The sequence below is a fragment of the Polypterus senegalus genome, chromosome 1 (assembly GCF_016835505.1).
Source record: "Polypterus senegalus isolate Bchr_013 chromosome 1, ASM1683550v1, whole genome shotgun sequence".
NCBI lineage: Eukaryota > Metazoa > Chordata > Cladistia > Polypteriformes > Polypteridae > Polypterus > Polypterus senegalus.
In genome coordinates, this window is record NC_053154.1 from 66,317,871 (window position 1) to 66,330,186 (window position 12,316).

Genomic DNA, 12,316 nt, shown 5'->3' on the forward strand with positions numbered 1-12,316 from the left:
ATGAGCCTGCCAAATTTCAGCCTTCTACCTACACGGGAAGTTGGAGAATTAGTGACGTTGGAAAGTTCAATATGGCGGCCGACAGTGGCGCCATACCATTGAAATAAGTACATACATCGGTTTCGGTTAGCGCAGGGAAGCTGCCTACCAAATTTTGTGAAGATGGGGCCATAAATAAGAAAGTTCAACATGGCGGATGTTGTCGACCGTTATCGACCGTTACGTGTAGAATTTTGAAATGAAACCTGCTTAACTTTTGCAAGTAAGCTGTAAGGAATAAGCCTGCCAAATTTCAGCCTTCTACCTACACGGGAAGTTGGAGAATTAGTGATGAGTGAGTGAGTGAGTGAGGGCTTTGCCTTTTATTAGTATAGAGATATATATATATATAGATATATATATATATATATATATGGATAAAAGATAATAGCAAACAACACAAAACATAAAATTACTACAAAAGCTTAGTTGACTTTTTCTTTCCTTGGTTTAGATAGGTCTTTTTTTTTATAGAAGAAAGATACATAACTTATGAATTCATGTCTTTTAATTAATGAGTTCACGATGGATAGCTTCTTTAGCTAGTTATTAAGCTTCTCGTTTTCACATGGGGGCATTCATTTGCGCCCAGCTAGTCAATGCTGGGTTATCTCCCTCCGCATACAGAGCTCTCTCTTGTGTCAGTACGTGTGTGTATGTGTGTGTGAGTGAGATGCTCTGTACTTTCTTACTGGATTTAGGATGGGAACTCGTAATAGCCAGAACTTAGCCTCCACAAGGTAATAAATTAACTGGCTTTGTCCATTCTAATAAATTGCAATTAATAGTTGATGAATTTTCAGCATACTTTCCTCCTTGATTGCACCTACTGGTTGTAGGTGGTACTGCAGTTTTTAGAAGCACAGTGTCCTCGGGTTCTAGTAAAATTATGTCTGCTGGTTTGGATGGTGATCAGTCAGCCCCTGTCATTAGCAAGGCAAACGCGTAGCCTCTCAATATGCAATCTTCCTCTGCTCAGGCCCTACCTGTCTTAGCAAGGTTTCGACTAATGGCACCCCTGGTCCATCTCCTGTTACAGCCGGTCTTCTATTTTTACCGTCTAGCCTTGGTTCCCCTTTTGGAGTAGAAGTGATAGCTCACATCCTATATGTATTTGGTTCTCAGCTATGCAGCAGACATTACGGCTAGGTCGAGTAGTGAGCTTGACAGTGGAAGCAATGAGTTAGGGTCTTACAAAGGCTTTTAGAGGAAGGTGTCATGCCATGTTTTCCTGGAAGCACTTCTGGGCCATATTGAAATTAGGAAGGTCCTCCCCTGACAGTGCTTGCTATCAGCACCCAGGGACAGGGTTGCACTTCCAGACTCCAACTTCCAAGCACCCTTGTGGGTGTCTTGATTAGGCTGCCACGCAAGGACCACTGCCACTTGGTGTATGGGGGATGGCACTGCTCCCAACTCCCAGCTTCTGCTGGTCAATCCATTATATTATACTAGCTGGGCACAAAATTATTTTCGCATCCTGCCAGCCAATCTGTCTGTACCTCTGCTCTGGCCTCCCATCCGGGTAAGAAACCATCCTCCTTCATGGATGGGATGCCTGTTCTCCTCCTACAAAGGAATGGAGGTGTTGCCATTGGTTTCCTAGGTGTACATAAGCACATCCTTTCAGTTGATCATTGCTGCAAAGTTCTGTCCATCAAAGTTATTTAATCTTGATTTATGGGCCTTTGTTCAAACAGTGGTGTCTGACTTCACTGAGGGTTACTTGGTCAATGATCGATTATCATATCAGATAAGGCATGGAGTCTTTATTCTGCACAGGGGCCATTTCATGCAAACTGACACTTTGTAGCTGGCATTAAGAGTGTCTGGTACTGAGGTTTTAAGCTAGGACTTGTGTACTAGCCACAGCAAAACAGTTGGTAATGTTAGTCTGACCTACAGTCCTTAACATTGGGAACTATCTTATCAAGTTCAAAATATGGTTCAAATGTTTAAAAATGCCCTTGAGGTGATAGAGAACTGTCAAACCTCTAGCTTAAGAGACAAGAGACAGAGGGAATGTGTTTATATAAACAAAAAGAATAAGAAAAAAGGTCAAATACAGAAAAAAAAAATTACAAAAAGGATATAAATAATAAGGTAACCCAATGCAAACTAGTACAATCTCTAATCCAGAACCCAGGAGATCTCCAATAAACCAAACAGTATGCACAACAGAAATCTGCACTCAACAACAATCAATAGCGCTCTGCATGAATTTGTTTTCTCCACCCGAATATAAAGGTGGAGGGCTGTCCCTCAGTAGCGATGTCATGTTGCCCTGACTCTTGGGGGCTCCACCCACTGAATACAGGGGACGTAGCCAGGAGACAGACATACACAATACAAAATAAAGAAATAATAAATAAATAAAACAATGTCCACAGTTTTTCAAATGAACAAATGAAAAATGATAATTCAAAAACAACAATAAAAAACAAAACTTACACAAGCCAGGGAGACAAATCCCAGGCTGTAACATGAATGTACAGATAAATGCTGGGGAGAACTACACACAAAGTGCGTAAGCCAAGAATTGAACCCAAGTCTCTAGAGATATGAAGTTAACCGGCATACTTTCATTAGAACCGAGACTGCTGTGTCACTTTCTTCTTTTACACTTTTTTATCGGGATTTTAAACATTTTTTCCTAGTTTGGTCTAATAATAAAACTCCATTGGGCATGAATTTTCTCTGAGGCAGATCATATTTGAAAGAATGGGAGAAGGTGAATGTGCTTACGAACTCCTAAAGAGTTTCAGCCTTTTGGTGAGGATCTATTTATAATGTAAAAGAGAAAAAAGAAAAACACGGAGACAATTAAATTCGTAGTTCTGAGGCGCTTTTGTGTAGATGAGCACTTAGTCCGTTCTAAGTAACATTAACTGCTCCGAGTGATTACAGAGGAAAGAGGCGTTAAATTGCAGTTTAATTTCAAACAAATCTGGCAAACGTTGTCAGACTTTAGATATCACACAATGATCAATAGCCAGTGGTCATTGTGTGAGAGCTGTTACTGTAATGGCGACAAATGGAAATTAAAGGTAATGGTTTTTCTTTGAAAGTGGAAGTTTGGTCATCTTTTTAGTGAAGGCTAGCAGAGAGAAATAGTCTAATCTCAGACATATACAATATCGAATGAACACCGCCTCTGATGTTAACCTTTTTCTGCCCTAAAAGATTTTCTTCTTTTTAGAATTATTTCACCCATTTTACAATTGTTTCACAGGTTTGCTTTCTCCCTGGTTTAATATGTACCTGTTAAATTTGGATGTTCTGATTCAGTAAAACTCTGGCTAGCATTACTGCCTTATACCTCCAGTGTGCTGGGCCCAAATCCTGCTCTGTCCACTCACTGCCTCACGTTTGCATGGTCTTCCTCGGCCCACACAGGCGTTTCTCTGGGTGCTCTGGTTTTATATGTCAAACATGTGTGGAGACTCAACATTGGACAAGGAGTACGTCTGCCTTGCCACAGACTGGCACCTTATACAATGTTTGGTTCCTGCATCGCATATGATGGTATCAAGGCTACGGGCATCAGTGAGCCCCAAACTCCTGAACAAGAACATACCAACACAGTCCCCGGATCAAATAGAGGGTGTTTATTACAATTACCTCATATACACAAGCACAAGAATAAGTTGCCTTTTCTCTCTTTCTCCTCCTCTCCTCTCTCTACCACCACCACACTGCTCTCCTTCAGTCGAGTGTTGCCTTCCTTCCACCCTGCTCTGACAAAGGAGTGTGTTCCCTTTTATTGAGGACCTTGGAAGGCTTCTGTTGACACTCTTGGAAGCCCTTTTGGATTATGAGAAAGCCAGGGAGATCCTCCCCCGGCAGTGCCCTCTGTCGTGCACCAGGGATCCCTACAGGACTGCTTCTCCGGACTGCAACTCCCATACATCCCTGTGGGTGTTCAAACTGGGATTTTATAGGAGGGTCACTCCCACCTATTAAAGTTGGGGATGAACTTCTCCCTGCTGTGCTCTCCAGCTAGTTCTTCTACTTTTTGGGCATCCCACCCATGACGAGGATCATAAGGTGTCCCAACCAGGTCTGCATTGAAGGAGTGACACTTCATAGGAGTGACATAACAAAGGAGTATTAAAGGAGTTACATTTTATTGGAGTGACATAACGAGTCACCTACCACACACAACTGTGAAAGAACACTCGCCAAAAAAATCGTTGTTGCCTCACCTACCACTAGGATGGTTGTTTGGATAATTGTCACTCCTTTGAAATTTATATCTGAGGTTTCACTCCTTTGCTATGTCACTCCTATGAATAGGACCGTTCCCAACCAGGCATTGCCCCTATTTAGTCCATCCTTCCATTATGGCACCCTTGATAGATAAGGACACCACCTCTGTCCTGGGTGGAATGCCCAACCGTCATTTCGGGTATCTACAATGGATAAATTGTGTTAAAAAATTGGATGAATAATAAAAAGTATTTATGTCGCCATGCATATGTATGGTGTTTTGCTAAATTAATTGTTGCTTGGAACCACATATTTTTATATTGCAGAGGCAACAGTAGCTTTATTGACCTTACACAACAATAAAAATACGCAACATGCCATCTCAAATGAGCACTCATAATTTCATATGTGATAAACAGAAATATTTTTGTTAGTCATTTCCTCCGTGCTCACATTGACTGGCACCTTTGCTTTTTGAAATGGCATAGCTGACCCTGTGACCACTAACCTGCGATTTCTGCTAGACTGTATGTAAAACTCAAAACTATAATTCATTCATTCAGTCTCATTTTTTATTGTCTGTCGCAGTCCCCAGTGGTAGGTATGTGTGAACTAGGCCTGTACAGGAGTGATGAATATTTGTAAAGATACACATCCTTAAACAAATCAAATGCTAGCAGGCATTTTAAGTTCCAAATACAGCATCATTATCTGGATTAAAATCCGTCACATGTGAACACCTGCCTTATACACTCACCTAAAGGATTATTAGGAACACCATACTAATACGGTGTTTGACCCCATTTCGCCTTCAGAACTGCCTTAATTCTACATGGCATTGATTCAACAAGGAGCTGAAAGCATTCTTTAGAAATGTTGGCCCATATTGATAGGATAGCATCTTGCAGTTGATGGAGATTTGTGGGATGCACAAATTCCCGTTCCACCACATCCCAAAGATGCTCTATTGGGTTGAGATCTGGTGACTGTGGGGGCCATTTTAGTACAGTGAACTCATTGTCATGTTCAAGAAACCAATTTGAAATGATTCGAGCTTTGTGACATGGTGCATTATCCTGCTGGAAGTAGCCATCAGAGGATGGGTATATGGTGGTCATGAAGGGATGGACATGGTCAGAAACAATGCTCAGGTAGCCCGTGGCATTTAAACGATGCCCAATTGGCACTAAGGGGCCTAAAGTGTGCCAAGAAAACATCCCCCACACCATTACACCACCACCAGCCTGCACAGTGGTAACAAGGCATGATAGATCCATGTTCTCATTCTGTTTACGCCAAATTCTGACTCTACCATTTGAATGTCTCAACAGAAATTGAGACTCATCAGACCAGGCAACATTTTTCCAGTCTTCAACTGTCCAATTTTGGTGAGCTCGTGCAAACGGTAGCCTCTTTTTCCTATTTGTAGTGGAGATGAGTGGTACCCGGTGGGGTCTTCTGCTGTTGTAGCCCATCCGCCTCAAGGTTGTGCATGTTGTGGCTTCACAAATGCTTTGCTGCATACCTCGGTTGTAACGAGTGGTTATTTCAGTCAAAGTTGCTCTTCTATCAGCTTGAATCAGTCGGCCCATTCTCCTCTGACCTCTAGCATCAACAAGGCATTTTCGCCCACAGGACTGCCGCATACTGGATGTTTTTCCCTTTTCACACCATTCTTTGTAAACCCTAGAAATGGTTGTGCGTGAAAATCCCAGTAACTGAGCAGATTGTGAAATAGTCAGACCCGCCCGTCAGGCACCAACAACCATGCCACGCTCAAAATTGCTTAAATCACCTTTCTTTCCCATTCTGACATTCAGTTTGGAGTTCAGGAGATTGTCTTGACCAGGACCACACCCCTAAATGCATTGAAGCAACTGCCATGTGATTGGTTGATTAGATAATTGCATTAATGAGAAATTGAACAGGTGTTCCTAATAATCCTTTAGGTGAGTGTATATGCATGCTATAAAACAGAAAGCAAAAGAATTAAATCTGCGTAAATCTCAGCCAAATCATGAATTTAATGTATTTTTCAGTTTTGACGGAAACCTAACTCAATGGTGACCCCGTAATAATGGCAGTACTGTACCCATATCATACTCTGTTTTGGTTTAGCTTTGACATTTTATGGTTTTATTTGTTGAACCCATGTTTTCACAAGTAATAAGAGTGTCTCCTGGTGGCACACCTGCGCCCTGAAAGTGTAGTGACATCCATAATGGTGCTTTAGTTATGTAATAGAAATGCAGTAAGTCACTTTGGAGAAATCAGATGTGTCCAGCATGTGACTTCTACAATAATCTGTGAAGAATGAAAGGAAGGAAGGAAACGGGTCCTGTTTGAAAATGCATATTCTACTTCCCTTACGGTGCTGCATTTGGGACACAAATGTGCACAAAAAATGCAAAGTCGTTATTTCTGTAAAGTTTAATTGACTGGATCAATTTTAGTCAAAATCAATGGGTTTCAAACATTTTACAGTGTAACTGACTTAACTGGGTTTTCATTCAGACTGAGTAGTTCATTTTTGAGTTTTACTGTCCAAACGCACACTCACATACTTCACTTTGAATGATGTCAGATTGTGTTCACGGATGCCTAAAATACATAAGTAAGTTGAAAACCCAAAGGTGAAATGGACTCCATCACAATGCCAAACTTAAATTCAACGGCAAGTCAATAATTATCCTCACTTTTGTGATATTTTTGTCTATGTTGGCTATACAGCTCTTTCAGCACGCACATAGTGTAGACACATGGTGTGTTTTAGTTTACACTGGTAAGGTTTCGACCTTGATAATAAGTCAGTTCCTTTTGTTGTTTTCTAGGTGTCAAACATGGGCCCAAAGAACAGCCGCGAGTAGTGATCTGCATTTTATGGGCTGAAATTGCACCCTAACATTTGTAAATTAGAACTCCTGGCTACTGCATTGTTTCAGCCTACAGTTACCCAAGTGTCCTGCTGCCACTGATACTTTGCTGTGGCATTAGTTCACTTTGTGCAGCTCAGTTAATTCAGCTTACTTTTGGGTGTTTTTACACTGTTGAGACTTTTAGAATTTGGAATATTTGGTTAAGGATGTCATTTTTTTCTTTAAGGTTTTGAGTTTTCCTTTACACCTTGTCTATATGCTTTTTTTCCTGTTAACTTTCTTGTTAGTCTTTAATTTAAATATTTCTATTCACTTTCAATTATTAATTATTGAAGTCTGAATTCCTTGTTTAATAAGTGAAATACATTTACTGCAGGTATTGTGTTGGCAGGTTGTTTGAACTTCCTGTTTTGGGAAAAATCACAACACCCAAGCCTTCTGTTTGGTTAAGTGGTGTCTCTGTATTTTCCCGGCGTGTGTGTGTGTGCGCCCTACAAAGCCCTGGTATTCTCTTCCTGATTTTTGCCTAATGCTGCTGGGATAAGCTCTGGCACCCTATGATCAGAAGGTTGGCACAAAGCTGAATAATGGACATTTACAAGCTCATTGGAAGAGTTTGCCATCCTCAGATCAGAGAGCGGAGGACAATGTCCTGCTTTTACGCACAGAAGATGACTGAATTGTTGTTGTCCATTTCTTAACCGACAAGTGTGGGATAACATCAAATTAGAGGGTTTACTTTAGGAAAATGTAGGGCATGTTCACACGTCATGCTGTGCCATTTCTGTATCGTGCTGTCATTAGAACATTAGAACACTCTAGACGAAAACAGGCCATTCAGCCCAACAAAGCTCGCCATTCCTATCCACTTATTTCCTCCAAGAAAACATTGAGTTTTGAAAGTCCCTAACGTCTTACTGTCTACTACACTACTTGGTAGCTTCCTAATGTTTGTGCGAAATTTACTCTTAACAAGTTTCCAACTGTGTTCCCGTGTTCTTGATGAACTCATTTTAAAATACAAGTCTCGATCCACTGTACTAATTCCCTTCATAATTTTAAACACTTCAGTCATGTCACCTCTTAATTTTCTTTTTCTTAAACTGTAAAGGCTCAGCTCTTTTAATCTTTTCTCATAATTCAACCCCTGTAGACCTTGAATCAGCCTAGTCGCTCTTCTCTGGACCTTTTCTAGTGCTGCTATGTCCTTTTTGTAGCCTGGAGACCAAATCTTCACACAGTACTCAAGATGAGGCCTCACCAGTGCATTATAAAGGTTGAGCATAACCTCCTTAGACTTGTACTCCACAGATCGTGCTATATAACCTAACATTCTGTTAGCCTTCTTAATGGCTTCTGAACAATGTTGGGAAGTTGATAGCTTAAAATCCACTATGACTCCTAAATCCTTCTCATAAGGTGTACTCTCGATTTTCTAACCACCCAGTGTGTATTCATACCTAACATTTTTACTTCCTATGTGTAATACTTTACATTTACTGACATTAAATTTCATCTGCCACAAATCTGCCCAAGCCTGTATGCTATCCAAGTCCTTCTGTAATGATATAACGGATTCCAAATTATCTGCTAATTCACCTATCTAGGTATAATCTGCAAACTTAACCAGCTTGTTACTTATATTCCTATCTAAATCATTTATAAATATTAAAAATAGCAGCGGCCCTAGCACTGACCCCTGTGGAACACCACTCATAACATCGGCCAGTTCTGATGAGGTTTCTTGCACCATCACCCTCTGTTTCCTGTGTCTGAGCCAATTCTGCACCCATCTAAAAACATCACCCTGAACTCCCACTTCTTTTAACTTGATGCCCAACCTCTCATGTGGCACCTGTCATGAGAAGATTCACTCCATAACTCACAAACAGACGAGGCACTACAGTCACAGCCAGATGTATACACCTGCCATGTTTGAGAGATAGCAGTTTAAGTGATTTGGTTTTTGTCTGTTTATATTTTACTTTGCATTATTTTATTTATGTGTATTGCTATGTGAAAACAAATGACTCGTGAAGCCCATTTTTGGAGTTTTTGAAGCTTCCCAAGGCTGAATCATGACACCAGTCCCAATACTTTTAGATATTTCTCAGTGAAAAGGAAAAGAAACCAAAAAAAATAGCATGTGAGGTGCAGTACCACTGAGGCACCACTAGAGGACAATGATCTCAAAGTCAGCAGTGCCTGTGAGAGTTCATCTTAAAGTATAAACATGACAGCATTAACGAATCTGGAAATATGCATCAGTTACAATCAGATTTCACGGTGCAGTCATTACTTACATGAGTGCCAGTGCTTGGCTGCATTATACTGCCAGTTCTGCCACTACAGTCATGATAATATGTTCAAAGTAAGTATGTAAAATCCACTTAAAAGTGTAATATGGTTTTTGAAAAAAATATTGGTGGTTTTATGTATTTCACATGTCAAAAACGTTAATACAAGTTTTCAAGTGTACGGTGACGACAAAGCTTTTAAAGCAGGTCTCTGCTGATTTACAGATGATGACGACTTTGACTTCTGTGAACACTCACCTCCTTTAGTGGTGCTTCTCAGGTTCCAACTCCATTTTAGAGGATATGCATACTCAGTTTTGCTGCAGTTTGCCTCTTAATCAGAACGTAATTCTTATTTTGACTCTTTCCTTCTGTTCTTAGCCTGCAGAGTTAAAAATATGATAAAGTGTCGTTTACTTTTCTGTCAGAAATTTGTATTCATTCATAGCTCGGTGCATTCACTTTTAATCAAAAGTTGTTTTCAATTCTTACTGTTTTGCTTCCACTTGCAGTTAATAACATTCAAACCCCGTTACCTGTTTTTAAGGTAAACAGCAAATGTTTGGCATCCAGAGCCATGAATGAGTGTAATCATTAAAAAGCAAAAAAGAATTGCCTAGACTCTATAGTTCTCTGATGGGAGTGTCTGTACCATAGACTGGTGCTCCACCATGGCCAGCCTATCTGTGTTCATGTGGCTAAATGGGTGGCCCCTGTGATGCCCGGGTTGCCCGCAGCTGGCATGACCCTCTTGAACTAGTCCAATGAGGACACATAACAACAGAATTTGGTGCAAACCAAAGTGCATTGTGGTTTTTATTTCAAACTTTTAAGTGTCCAACAAAGTGCCGGGCAGAAGCCTTCTTTAAATAAATAAATAGTCCAATAAAACCAAGTGCATATTCATAGTGGGAGTTAAAATTAGCTAATAAATAATCAATGTTATCCAAGGGAATACAAACAAGATTAAAAACAGAAGAATAAAATGGGGCATCTCTCTTTCTCTCTCTCGTCTAAGCCTTGGTGCTTCTCTGATGTTTTCTCAGAGGTCTGCTCAGTCGGGAGCTAAGACACCGGCAAGTGTGGTCAGCCTTTTAAAACTAGCTTGTACCCCGGCTATCTCAGCTGGTCACCACTGGGGAGCCCAAGCCCGGCTTTATTGTCTCACCAGCACTTCTTCTGAGCCCTTTGGTCGCTCCTGCTCTGTGGATGCCAAGCAGGATGAACCTCTCACTCACAGTGGGGCCAACTCCTAACTGCCAACCCCCCAGGCCTATTGCACTAACTTGCTTGCCCAATTATCCTTTCTCTCTTTCCTGTGAACAAAGCACATGGTTTTGCTTGTTTTACTCCCTTTTGCTCTCTGTTTCCGATTCTCGTCCTTTTCAGTCTCTCCTCTTTTACTTGTCTCCCTATTGCTCTCCTCAACTTGTGGGTGCAGGTGCTTCAAATAATAACCCATGGCGTGTCAATTAGAAAAATCTGCAGGACTGGAAACATTTGCACATGAATATGTGATCAGCCTATTCCCCCATTAAACACAACAGTGTTGCTCGGCCTTGCTGTAGCATGTACCCTCACCAAGTCAGAGTTGCACCATTTTTTTTAAACAAACATAGACTGCCATAAACCCCTTACCCGCTTCACCACATCCCGGTCACCGTCTGTGTGGTGTTTTCATGTTGTTCTCTGTATGTGTGGCTTTTCTACAGGCTTCCTCTGAAGATATTCAGGTAAGGCTGGTCGTCGATTTCGAGTTCGCCCTCTGACTGATTGTGCCATGTAGTGGATTGTCACTACCTGCCTTGATAAGGATGGGAGGAGCTCTTGTAATGGAAGTAGTGGGTGGTGCTCACAAGCTATTGCCAACCCCATAATTAATCAATTTAAGTCAAAATACCAACAACAAATAGTATGCTTAATTGTAATAAAATGAAGGCAGGATGTTTAGAGGGAAAAAAACACAAAACAACAGCAATGCAGAGGAAAAAAAACAACAACCTCACTATCTAGTTGGGGCTTAATCCCCTTTGTATCTATTGGGCTGGTTGGCTACTTACCCAACCTGGAATCTTTTTACAAAAACACTCATTTCCTCTGTGACACTTGCTATATATGTTTATTTCTGGTCTGGCCTCTCCTCCTCCCACTAGGTGAGTCCTTCCTTCCCTACTACTCTACTCCCAAATCCTTTAAATATGTCTTCATTTATACTCCTGCCTGTATTTACTTGCAGGTAACTCCTAGGAAATTGTTTCAGTGCCCTGGGGTTGAACAACTAGAGCTCCTTCTAGTGGTCCCTGGCACCTTCCCAGCACAGTAGACATATTGGTGAGGTTTATATTGGCTGATGTACTGAATTATGTCTAATATTTAAAATGTTTGTAACTGTTGAGTTTTCTGTTGAAAGACTACATCTTTATCAGATGATGTACACATTTTATATGTCTTAAGGTTACAGAACAATGAAAAACATATTCCGCTTGTATTTCAGTGATGTTCCTACTTACTTATGGAGTATTTAATTGTGTGTGTCAGTAGTTACCCAGATTTCAGTGCTCCAACTGTACCCTTGCCTCATGTGCCTGTGACACTCTCTTCAAGCTGTACATCCATGTGAGAGCTACTGAGGCAATAAGGACATCTGACCTGTGACGTGAGTGGCTGGTGCAGGCCAGCCCATCAGACCCAGTTCAGAGCCTCAGGTTTTTTTTTTGTTGTATGTTATCTTGGTTTTGCTTTCATGACATTTCATCATCCCTTTCTCACACTTACAGTATATTCCAATGAAGTCTGGGGTTTCAATTTGGAAGGTCCTCATTTGGAGGGCCAAGTGTGTTGAGAAATTTAAATGCTCAGATGTCTCAACTTATGAAAACATCTTTCCTGTAGCCT

General features: G+C 40.9%; 1 protein-coding gene and 1 long non-coding RNA gene across 13 annotated transcripts in view; one reads left to right on the forward strand and one right to left on the reverse strand.

Moving 5' to 3' along the window:
- LOC120526805 (F-actin-monooxygenase MICAL2-like) overlaps window positions 1-12,316 on the forward strand; it is a 346,702-nt gene that overhangs the window by 235,285 nt on the left and 99,101 nt on the right. The gene's annotated exons all lie outside the window — the stretch shown is intronic.
- LOC120526874 overlaps window positions 1-12,316 on the reverse strand; it is a 215,298-nt gene that overhangs the window by 131,112 nt on the left and 71,870 nt on the right. For all 8 annotated transcript variants that reach the window (XR_005633218.1, XR_005633226.1, XR_005633210.1 and 5 more), the window contains one exon: window positions 9,680-9,803. This is a non-coding gene — a long non-coding RNA (uncharacterized LOC120526874). The remainder of the gene's footprint in view (window positions 1-9,679; window positions 9,804-12,316) is intronic.